This window comes from Triticum aestivum, chromosome 4A (genome assembly GCF_018294505.1).
Source record: "Triticum aestivum cultivar Chinese Spring chromosome 4A, IWGSC CS RefSeq v2.1, whole genome shotgun sequence".
Taxonomy (NCBI): domain Eukaryota; kingdom Viridiplantae; phylum Streptophyta; class Magnoliopsida; order Poales; family Poaceae; genus Triticum; species Triticum aestivum.
Window position 1 is genome coordinate 514,791,467 of NC_057803.1, and position 12,316 is coordinate 514,803,782.

Genomic DNA, 12,316 nt, shown 5'->3' on the forward strand with positions numbered 1-12,316 from the left:
GGCACGGATCGCTCGCTGGCATGCCTAACGGTGGATGGAGAGATTTCATTTTACCGTCAGGCAGAGATGGACCGGCGTGTCTTTAGAGCATCTCCAGCACCAGATATTGAAAAAAAAAGACATTTTTACATGAAAAAAACAACAGACATTGATAAAAGAACTGTTGTTTAGGGCACTTTGGTCAAAAAAAAGAACACTGCTCCAACAGCTATCCATAAATGATGATGCCAATTTTGTGGGACATCCATAAATTTTGCACTCCAGTTGTTGCATATTTGCAGCGCCGCTACACTTGGTGCCACAAAACCAAAAGGCAGTCATGAAAGCCAACTACTCCACAGAAGTTCCCTCTCCGCCTGACCCACCGCCACCTCCGCTGTAACCCCCAGGCCCAACCGTCACCCCACCGTCCATTCCCGTAGCTCCCAACCGCACATTCCCGCAGCTCCGGATGTCCGTGCCCACCGTCGAGTCCATCCGTCGTTGCTCGATTTGCATCGATTATGGCAGCTTCTCGTCCCTTTGTCATCCGATATGGCTGCCACAACACCAGGGCTCACCTTCGAGCTCGAATAGTTGTCACCCCTTCCCCAAGTGACTGGTGTGGCCACGGTCGAGCCGTTGCTCTTCCAAGCTCTTGGTTATCAGCCGACATGACGAGGGCGGCTCTGCCCAAGATCTGCAGCTTCCCAATAGCGGTAGGAGCACCACAACCACATTCCTAGTCGTTCGGGCAACCGCCTCAGCCCGGGTGTGCTACGGCGGCCGGATTTCATCTTCTCGCCCACTAGGTGTAGATAATGAGCTAAACATTATGACCTACATTTATGTGGTTCTCGTATATTTGTTTTGTTTTATGTGCAAATCTCTACCAATTTAACTTGCAGGTTTTGAAGTTGTTGTTCTTAATACTCCTTCAAACATTGAACCTTGGTTGATAATTGGAATGAATCAAATATTATTGTTGCAACCGACCGCTCATTCTGTTTTGCAACTAGTCCAATTACACTCCGGATGGAAGTACTTTATAAATCTAGTGGAAATGACGTCGACATTTATAATCCTTGTTTCTAGGGCATGGTATGACTTTTACTTATCTAACCCAAATTCAGGATTCTAAATCTCATGTGACATGAGCTTTTCTCATTTTCCATATGCCTATTTAATACAAAGCGACAAAAGATAAATATCCATTACACCTAGATCTTTTGTAGTCACTACTCATTAGTGACACAGTGCATTAGAGTTGATACAGTATATGCTATTTTTTATTTCTTTTGCCATCATGATGAGGCAATAAAATATTTATTCTTCCAATGCAAATATGCTCGTTCTATATAGTCAGTTATCCAAATAGCTTCTGGCTTGTATATTCCTTGTAGTGTTGTTAATGTATTTTGCAATTGGTTACATGGGATTTCACAGGTTTAGAACTCTTCTCAGGGTGGGAGCATTTGTCGTTATTTGGTCGCTTTGGCTATGCAGAAATGATAAGGTTTTTAACAATAAAAGTACTTCTTTAATGCAGGTTATCTACAGATGTACTGGGACTCTTCGTTTATGGTTCTCTCTACAACGTGCGAAGAATTGATATTTACGAAGGTGTGTACACGATTGAAGGCTTCGACGAGGGATACTTTTACCCAACATGGGTGGCAGCATGATCTTAGAATCGGCCCCCCTTCGCTTCAGGCGTTATACGGACTCTTTATGTTTTTTTTCGCCTTTTTCTTTTTCATTTGTTTGAGAGTCCCGTTTTTGCTGTGTGCATATTAGTTATGTAGGAATCGGTTGTAATGCTTAAATTATTTAAGTAATAAAGTACCCTCTTTCAAAAAAATTGAACAATATAAGTTTGTTTTCAGTGTAACATTAAGAATCACTTTTGCTACCATTGTTGTAGAATATTGAGGAAGAAAAGGTTTATAAAGTCAGCATGTGCATCAGGTCATCAGACTCCATGGATCTAACAATTTCTTTGACAAGTTCATATAGTTTTCAGAATCTAGCTGCTTATACCATCATGAAAGCAATATTGTGGTCTAATTTACCTACAGTTCAACATCTATTACAGCGATGGCTCTTTCTATGTGTAATGGATGTTTGTTATAATTCGATTGCCGGTGTTATCCATGTGTCCATCTTTACTACGGAGATTTTATTGTGCCGGCGAACCCCATCAGCTCCATCTATAATATTGCAAACATGTACAAGAAATGAGTTCTTGACTGTCTATATTTTCAATTAATTATGCATATCTCTACTTTTATTAAAAAAATCGAGTTGGTGATGATGGTGTGTCTGTCATCTTGCAATATAGACCATCCCGATCTATATTTGATGGATAGAAAGCAAATTATGACAATTTTGCAAAAAGATACCCGCACCTCTCTCCACATTCACAGATAAGGCCTCCCTTCGTTCATCTTTATCTCACATAGCCTTATTGTTGAGCAATTAAAAAAGGAAACCCCTGGGACAATCTGGCATGATGGCTGCTGGCGGTGTCGTCCATCCCCGTACCTCCGCTCAGTCCAACCACCACACCCTACTCCTCCTCACCTTATCTCTCAACTTTCTCGAGATATCATTAGTTTTTACACATGAGATTACTCCCGCATGGGTCAATCACAAACAGGTGTTTTATAAAAAAAATCCATCTTGATGTTTCGTGCAATGCACGGGCATCTTGCTAGTTTTTTGTGGTGGAAAAGGAAGCTTTATATATCAAGTAATAGGATTACAATCTGTAGCCAATAGGCTAGTGAGAGCATCTGGGGCGATCTGCAACCACAACTTTGTTTGATGCTCCACTCTGCACAAAAAGGCTAGTCGATCTGCAGCCCTATCCTGTGCACGGTCAATACACAAAGAATATGCTCCCTGTCTCCTAACATTAACATTAACATTAATACTAACAGATACTCTACAACAACTTGATTAGGCTGGTCATAGTGGGGAGTAACTTAGACTAGTGTCATGCATATGACACTAGTCTAAGTTACTATCTTCATAATGCAAAATAACATAGTGGTAGTATCATTGATGGCTTCATTTATTAGCTCGTAGACTCATCTTATCTTGGAAAGCGTTATGTTACAGAAACATATTATGTTACCACCTCTCATTAATTACTTGCCACACAAGCAGAATTTTCTCGAAATGCGCTATGTTACTAGCTAAGTTACTCCCACTATGACTAGCCTTAGAGCACACAATCCCGCCTCAAGAGCACCAAGGACGTGCCCCCAACCACTAAGGCTGGTCATAGTGGAGAGTAACTTAGACTAGTGTCATGCATATGACACTAGTCTAAGTTACTACCTTCATAATGCAAAGTAACATAGTAGTAGTATCGTAGATGGCTTCATTTATTAGCTCATAGACTCATCTTGTATTGAAAATCGTTACGTTATAGTAACATATTAGGCTGTTCACAATGGGCAAGAACATAGTCTAGTAACTTACACACTTCCCTAGACTATGTTACTATTCCCTCCGCCCGGGTTTATTTTAGGCCTAAAGACAATTTTTCTTAGACCAAGATACATAGTAATTTGCTCACATTAATTTTCCCATTCCACTCCCAATGCACTCTCTCACATGCATGCAACCAATGAAAAAGCATGCATGAAGTGTATTAATTTCCCAGCCATGGCACCAACAACAATGACTTTCAATGCAACCAATGAAGTGTTTGCATGCATGCACCTTTCCAAAGCGAGGCCTTATAAAAAGGGACGTGCTTGTGATGCTAAGAGGCCTAATAAACCCGGACGGAGGGAGTACCTCCATAGTGGGTAGGCACATCTATGTAGTGTCATGCAACAATGTATTTATTAGGTTATAGACTCATTGTTTCTTGGAGTGTGTAATGTTCCGGTAACTTAGCTAGTTACCACAAGCACCTCTTTCTTCATTAAATATGTGACACATAAGCAAAGTTGTATTGGAGTGTGTGATGTTACTCCTAAGTTCCTCCCCATTGTGACCAGCCTTATGTTACCACCTCTTATTAATTACTTGCCACATAAGCAAAATTTTCTCAAAATGCGCTATGTTACTAGCTAAGTTACACTATGACTAGCCTAATTAATAAAGCCATCAAACGTACCACAAGGTCTCAAAGCAACCACACGAAGGCCAACAAAAGCCAACACAGAAGAAGATAGTGCAGACAACATCACAGGCAATAAGCAGTTCCAGACACGCAGGCCGGCACAAACTAAACCAACACACACCGACTACAGGAACATTCGGTACTTATCGTTTCTGTTTTCTTTTTACATCAGAAAGCTTCTCCTACTTCACCTGGTGCCACCCCTTCCTATCTTTCGAAACAAATCGTGTAAGCTTCATATTGACATCATTTTTTATTCGTACTCGAACAACCTCCTCAACGAAGCCCGCATGTAACTTCACTTGGACTTGAAGAACTTCTCCCATGGGCCTACGCATCCCCTTGAAAATACTAGCTTCGATCAGGGAGTTTCGACACCTGCGCCCAAGGAACCATTTTATCCAGGACAACGGTCCAAGAATTTTGGAACACATCATGTTCTTTGGGTAAAAGTGCATGATTTCTGAACACCTATCGAATATTGTCTGAACATTTGGTTTCATTTCTATGGAATGGAACAGGGGAGCCGATTCCTGATGGTTAAGCAAAACCAGAGTTGAGTGCCTTTGCAGAAAGTGCTCAAAATCTGGACGTGTCACCAAGTCACGAACTTCATGAACCTAGTTAGTCCTCCTGTTATGACATCCAAATCGGGTCCTCAGCCTAAGGCTACAAAGCATTTAGTGCTCCTGTAGCCAGAAGTCACTTCTCAACTGCATGTGATCTCAGCGTCCTGACAGGAGTAGCTTGCTGCACTAATCCAACTTCACTGTTCGTGAGAGCTCAGTGATCGCTTTCGTTCTCTATGAGCGCCGATCAATTGATCGCGAATTTGAGCACTGAAAACGATCTCGGACAAGGACGGAGAAGCTGCCTCGCCCAGGCCAATCCAGTGAAGATCCAGCATGTATCTCGTCAGTAACACGCAGTACGAGTAGCAGTGTAGTACTAGTAGTATAGGGCTGTTATCAAAACGATTCATCTCTGTGGCGAGAAGATATGCAGAGGTTGACACTTTAGGATGCATGACTGTCGGCCAGACAACACTCACCACTTTCTTCCTCGACTTCTCTCTTGTGCAGATGAACGATCTCGATCTAGTTATTTGTCATCTTGCAATGGTTAATTTTTTAATTGTAGCAGTGGATTTTGCTAACAAAAGTAGTTACTTACACTGAACTTAAATAGTATTGTATTACCTCCTCCCAAATTAGACATGTTTAGATACATCAATAGTTAAACAAATCTAAGACAAGTAATTCGGGAATGAGGAAATACGTACGCACTACCAGTTAATCTACAGTTTATAATACTTTGATTTAGTAGTCGGGTCGATGTCAGCAGTGGTTATCATGATTCATGAAACCCCAATAGGTGCGTGCTCCGTCAGTCCTACAGGCTGCTTCAGGCTAAACAGCACATGCCTTAATTCCCACAAAAAGGTGCAAGTGACAGGGAACTGAACTGATCAGATTCACATCAACTCTTTGCATTCATGCATGCAACCTGTTTATCAGAAAACGAGAGCCTACCGAACTCACGAGGGCAGCGTTTCTGCACTTCAGGATCATATGAACAGAAAATTCGACAGAAATTCTCAAAACTTGTTCAGGTAGCTGGTAGCACAAATCAACACGTCAGGCTGAAGCTGTGTGCGTACCTTGGTCTAGGAGTTGTCCTGTTCTGTTCACTTGTTCAGGTAGCTGGTAACAGTTCGTCGTCCTGTTTTATGTAGGTGTATGTAACAATCAAACATGGTTGGCCAGCTGACTGTGCCAGTTGAGAGATGTGGGAACCATTTTTTGTACTCCAGAATCTTGTCACTGCTCCTCTGTTTGGTTTATACTACGAGTTTAGCCATCACAACTCAACAAAGAACACAAAATCATGTCTCACTTGTGTACCTCGAGCCGAAAATCACACACGGGAAAAATACCATTCCCCCGTGAAGTAGATGCTGAAATGGGTTTAAGTCTACATTTTGTAGCCTGCATTGCTCACTTAGTGTGCTGCTGATCTGACATATGAAACCCTGTAAATTTCACATTCCTTTCCTTGAATGCGCAAATCAAGTGTGCGGGATGGGAGAAGAGCATAGTTTTTCTCCCTGAAAACCGGGAAAGAGATTTCGGTGAAAAAACCAGGAAAGAGGGAGCGAGATCATGGCCAGATTGACCACAAACATAGTATGACAAACTGGTTCGTTCAGAGTTCAGTGAGTGACGATGTTGGACAGGACAGTGTCGGGTTCATGCGTCTTCGCGGAGAAACCATTTCTTGCATCGACTATCTTTTTCTTTTCTTTGAGACGTCGTACCGACTATGTTACGGAAGGGGGGGAAACGGAACACCTGACATGGCCCAGGGAGGAGCACCTAACGGGGCCGTACTCGATCTCAATCGCAGGGCGCGATGTCGCCGTTATGCAAAGCACACCATCTATCGTCACGACAACTACATTATGTAAGTATGCACTTTACATGCCTCAGAGTCAACCATGGGCATTGCATACGAAACGGGGGGAGACAGGGAGAGGGCAAAAGGCATGCGAGACTGAGGCTAAAAAAAAGACCAGGGAAGAAGACTGGAAACGAAGGCACGCACGCGTACATCCAGCCACCAACCGCAGCAAAAACCGACTCACAACGCCTCACCATCTCCCCTCGAGCAGTCCAGTCCAGTCCAGTCGTCCACTACCCGGAGCCAAGTTCTCTCTATTCGGCACGAGAAAATACAGTAAGGCACAGTCGATTAGGTGATGAGTATACGTACGGCGCTCATGCGTAAGGAATCATTATGTTGCGCGTACAGACACATGAATGGGCCATTCAGTTTAGCGGCCGGGCATCAAATGTGTTCCTTTTGTTCAGGGGGCCTTTTTTTTGCGAGTGTTCAGGGGCCTTTCATCATCATTCCACTTGTTGGAGGTTGATCTTCGATCCACCCAATGCACAACCAACAGTACTCCTACAGTGAATTCTTGGAGGTTGACATTCGGGAGATGATTGCCATTTCATTCTGGGATTTGTGATGGGAAAGACGCAAACTAGTGCATAAGGAGAGCATTCAAGATGTCAAATAGATTTCAACGGGGATACAAACTCCTACGGCTAATTATGTTGTTGCATCATCTCCAAAGGCTACTATAACACAGGTATTTATGAAACTTAATGTTGATGCTTCTTTTGATCATGACCTTCTTAAGGGTACGGCGAGGGTTGTTCCAAGAAACGATAAAGGTAACTTTACCGCGGGTTCTTTTAAGAAGAATAGATCATTGTGTGGACGTTCTAACAACAGAAGCTTGAGCTCTTAGATTCAGCCTATCCCTAGCGCAACGGGCGGGATGTAATCATCTCGTTATAAATTCTGATAATGTGGAGGTCATTGAAACCATGAATAATGGCGGACGGTCGGCAGGAGTAGCGGCAACAGTTTTTGCTGATTGCTATTTCTTAGCTTGTGATTTTCCTATTTCTAGACTCGAACATTGTAATAGAGAAGCAAATAAAGTTGTGAACGAGCTCGCTAGATTAGCAAGATTTTCTTCTACTGTTGATTTGTTTGAGGAGCCTATGAATGAGTTTGTACCTTTCCTCACTAACGATGTATCCGTTATATCAGTTGAATAAAGTTCATATGTTTTTCAAAAAATAAATAAACAGTACAGTGAATTCTTGCTTCCATTTTCCCCGCAAATATTTACGATATGAAACAAGTAGTAGTAAGTAATTTTCTTTCTTTCCCTGCAAACATCTCCGAGTGACGGCTGCTCTACGTTGCTTTCAACCTCCTCCACCTCCAAATATAAATGGCACGCTGTAAGGAGAAGAAGCAGCGGCGAGCGGAAGATTCAGGGTACAAAGCTCCCTGAATGCAGTACGTGCATGGTACGTCCGTGGGTTTCTGGAAACCGGATTCTGAATGTGTATGGCAAGAAAGAAAGGCAGCCAGCTGCTAGCTGGCCTTGCATCTCACTCGTCCTCCCTTCTACGGATAACCATTACATACGTGTACGTGCCACATTTCACCCACTGCATACGTGCCCAAAGCGTACATCGCGTACGTATACGTTATGTGCAGTACGATCTTATACGAGCCCACCACATCACTTCAGTGCTGTACAATTGAAGCAAAGACTTTACAAGAGTATGCATTCACATTGTTAATTTCTCTCTTTAGCTGAAAACAAAGCTAAGCTATCTGCTAGCACATGTACATACTTATTACTAACTAACATAATAACATTGTTAATTTGTCCATTAGCTCGAAATAGAAGCCAAGTCATCCATATATGTTTAACATATATGGTAGATTGTACCTACTAATCAGATTGAGCGCAAAGATGGCGAAATTAAACTATTTCTGAGACGCCGAAATTAAAGGCCCGCGTGCGGGATTTAGGAAATAGAGCACTAGAGAAGAAAAGTTGCAAACCAACACGGTATCCTTGTTTGGTGCTAATTAACTAGTGCGCGTAACCATAAAATACACCAGCAATTTAATTTGTGTGGATGGACCTCATTTGATTTTTGTAGAAAAACGAAGCTGCATGGATTCCATCCGGCCCTGCTTTACTTTGTTTATAATTCAACTTTTTGAGGACGTTATATAATGTTTTCAAGTTGAAATTGTGCTGCCGTGCCTACTCTGAAGAAATAATGTTTTCAAGTTGGGAATCAGAGGCGCTATCCGCGGCAATTCAACGAACTTCTAAGCAGCCTTCGGTTCATCATTTTATAACAACGAATCAACTTTTCAAATAAAAAGTAAAATGGAGGACCCATTCCCTTGGCACTTAGCAGCCAGGAAAGAGGGAAATGGAAAAAGGAAATGAGATATATATATAAAAGGACAAACGAATAAGCCAGTTGTACATGTAATTTTGACAAAAAGAAGGGGCTCAAATGCTAATAGTTCCACCATAGTACTTAGCGTACGTATTTATGTGCCCCTTGTGCTGTGTCCCCGCCTTTCCCACACTCAGCGACCATCTAGCCAGCTACCAGCTTCCTCTCTCGTGCCCATGACGACCCGGACGCAACCACCACTGCCGACGGGGCCGGCCCAGGCTCACCGGCGCCAGCGCGCGGCCTCCCACTCGTCGTCGTCCTCCTCGTCGTCGTCTTTCTCCACGGCCTCCTCCGCCGCCTCCTCGCCGTCGCCCTCCCCGCGCACCACCTCCATCCCCTTCTCCTGGGAGCACCACCCGGGCATCCCCAAGAGCCACTCCTTCCTCCGCGGCGCCGCGGGCCCTGCCGCCTCCCCGTCCCCGCCGCTCCCGCTCCCGCCGCCGATCCGCGCGCCGCCCTCCCGACGCCGCGCCAACCGATCGGCGCCGCCGCCGCCGACCCCTTTGCCGCCGCGCTGGCAGAGTGCACCAGGGAGCGCACCAACGCCATCGACATCGACGCGCTGTTTCCTCCGAAGCCGGCGTCGGCCGTCCGCGCCGGGCCGCGGCGGTGGTCCATCGCCACTGGCGGGGTGGTAGGGTTGCTGGACCTGTACGGCTGCAAGAACGCCATGGGCGTCGCCGAGGGCGCCTTCGTCGTACGCCGACCGGTGGTGGCCGTCGGGCGGGCGGGCCAGGGCCGTGCTGGCCGGCCCGGCAAGAGATAAGGGCCCTTCGAGATCCATCAACTGTGTGGGCTCAACCAGGTACATAAATAATGGATGTGTGCAGCGAGCGAGTGGTGAGAAAATATCGAAAAGAAATCTCACCTTTTCTTTTCGTTTCTTTTTATTTTCTTTTGCTTGTACTTTGATGGTATTCTCGATTCTACTTAGTGGATGTGCTTCATACATATAATTGAGAAAAAAGTGATATATCAACCGATATATCTTATATGGCTCTTTGTATATATATGTAAATAATGCATGTGTCTTACAACCATGTTTAAATAGTCAAGCTTTTGCCAAACTTTCGAAAGTATACCGTAGGAAGACATGATGCTTTTGAGTAATATCTATTTTTGGTATATTTACGGTAATGTATGAGTATATGAACCTTCTCAAAGCTTTAGATTTCTTTGGCGAGTGTTCAAGAATTGCGCCGGCTAGCACCAGGCGTCAACAATTTGAATACGACCAGAATTCAAAAGTAACCAATAGATCGTTGTTGTCTTTATATGCGTGCATAATGCTATTACACTAGTTGATTCGGTGGTTAGGAGGATTATTGTACCATATCACATCAGGGACCAACCTCTAGCTTAGAGGCCATGCCTGACGGAATATTTCTTCATGGGAGGCAACGATGTGATTTCTTCTTTTTCACGAAGAAGTCCTCTGACCCATTAATAATATGCAACACAATACAAAAGTTCTCCAAAAGTTAAAGAAAAAATACAGCTGCATCCATGAAACACATTGCGGTAACTACAAGCAATGAAGCGCATCGAAAGCGTCTGGCCATCATTGCCCGTGCCTCACTGAAGTGAGAAAAATTAAATTGTAGTAGGCATTCAAGAAGTCGTCGTGCTACTGCAAAGGAGCAACAAACCAGAAAACAACCGTCACCAAAGATGAGAAGGGTAGATCAGAGGGGTCATACCTGCAAACACACCAACGAAGATGAGGGTCGGCCAAATCCAAACGGAACCGTCTAAAATGAATGACAGACGGATCCAAGAAGATCCACCAAAGACCAGCATCGATCGAATTCAAGAAGATCCGACGAAAACACACCTCCATATATCGTCCGTCAGCGCTAGGCTCATCGCTGTAACAGGGATAGAATGGGGAGGACATTATTCTAATATTGGTAGCGGGGATTGGACGACACTATGGTGATTTCTTCAATCTTGAAATTTTGTTGACACTCCTTTTCAATAGGCGTTGTGTGAGCGCCTGTTTATGTTGTACTTGGGATTTTTTTTTAAAAAAAACTAAGAGCGGTTATTGGTCACATGATGTACAATAGTTATTTCTCATATAATAGTCATGGTCATCGTTCAACATTTGTCTTATTATTTTGCACTTACACAAATTCTAATGGTTGGAACCCACATTCTCTGGTTAAGAATAGCTATTTCTGGTGGTATGATAAATATTAAAAACCCACTATTAGTGGCATGAACCTATAGTACCAGATCTTGAACTTTTGGTTGGAAACCCAACGTCTGACTTTCAACGGTTGCATCAGGAATTGACGGTGTGTACACATCGTATGTTTGATGAAGGTATTGTTTTGGATATTGCATAGGCATGCTCTTTGGGGTGAGGACCGACGATCAACCCTCTATTGATAGATACGGCGCCTACGTAGTGTTTACTTGTCAAAGGTGTTGCTTGTGGAGACATTTCTTGTAATCCCTATGTTGTCCAAGACAATAGTGTTGCTGCGTGTGGTTAGTCACGTCCGATTTCTTTGTTTCTTTTCTGATTCCCATTATCTTTTTGGGTGTATGCATCCCCAATATTCTGACTAGGTGTGAATAGTACGCTGTTGCATAAATCAGGTGTAATTGATACTATTATCTTTGTATTAATGTGGTACGCTTTGGTGAATTTTTTTTTGAAACAAAAGAGTGTAGAAAAAACATATAGCGCGACGAAAAAATGTGGCATTATTGGCCGTCCTGCCTACCGTAGAACAGAATCGCTTGGATCTATCCCACTGACTGAAGCGGATCCGAAACGTTTGTTAAATGTTCGTGGGGACGTACGACTGCCCGTGGCCGTGCATTATTTGTCGAGTAGCTGCGCTCCATTCACTAAATTTCTAAATCTCTGAGGCGATGCGGGTGAGAGTGGGCAGACAAGTCTATAAGTTAGCAATAAAACTTCAGCGGGATCGCCGCAAGCCGCCGTATAGTAATGGCTGGCAACAGGAAAAGCAGATGGATGTCACGTCGGAGTACTTGCTAATTTGAGTTCAAATGCGTATGATTGATCACGTCGGCACGTTGCTATCTGATAGTGAACTTTGAGCTATTCTAAATGCAGGAGAGATTCGCTTAAATAGTTTGAGTTTTACAATGAATAATTAAATTGCACGCCGAAAGGATTTGGCATGTCTCCGGGCTCTCTTGTTGCTGAGCTCCATCCGTCTTTTATTTCTTCCGATTCAAATTACCTGAAATTTTAGTGTTGTCCTAAAAGCTAAAACTTTACTCAAGCTTGACCAAATATTAAAAGAAATGCTGATGTATATTGAATGAAAATATATCCTATAGGGAATAAGTAAACTAATTC

The 12,316-nt window shown here is 43.4% G+C and overlaps 1 pseudogene; it reads left to right on the forward strand.

Annotated features, from left to right (window-relative positions):
* Positions 1 to 8,998: 8,998 nt before the first annotated feature.
* LOC123082183 (forkhead box protein L2-like) lies at positions 8,999 to 10,067 on the forward strand (annotated as a pseudogene).
* Positions 10,068 to 12,316: the final 2,249 nt, after the last annotated feature.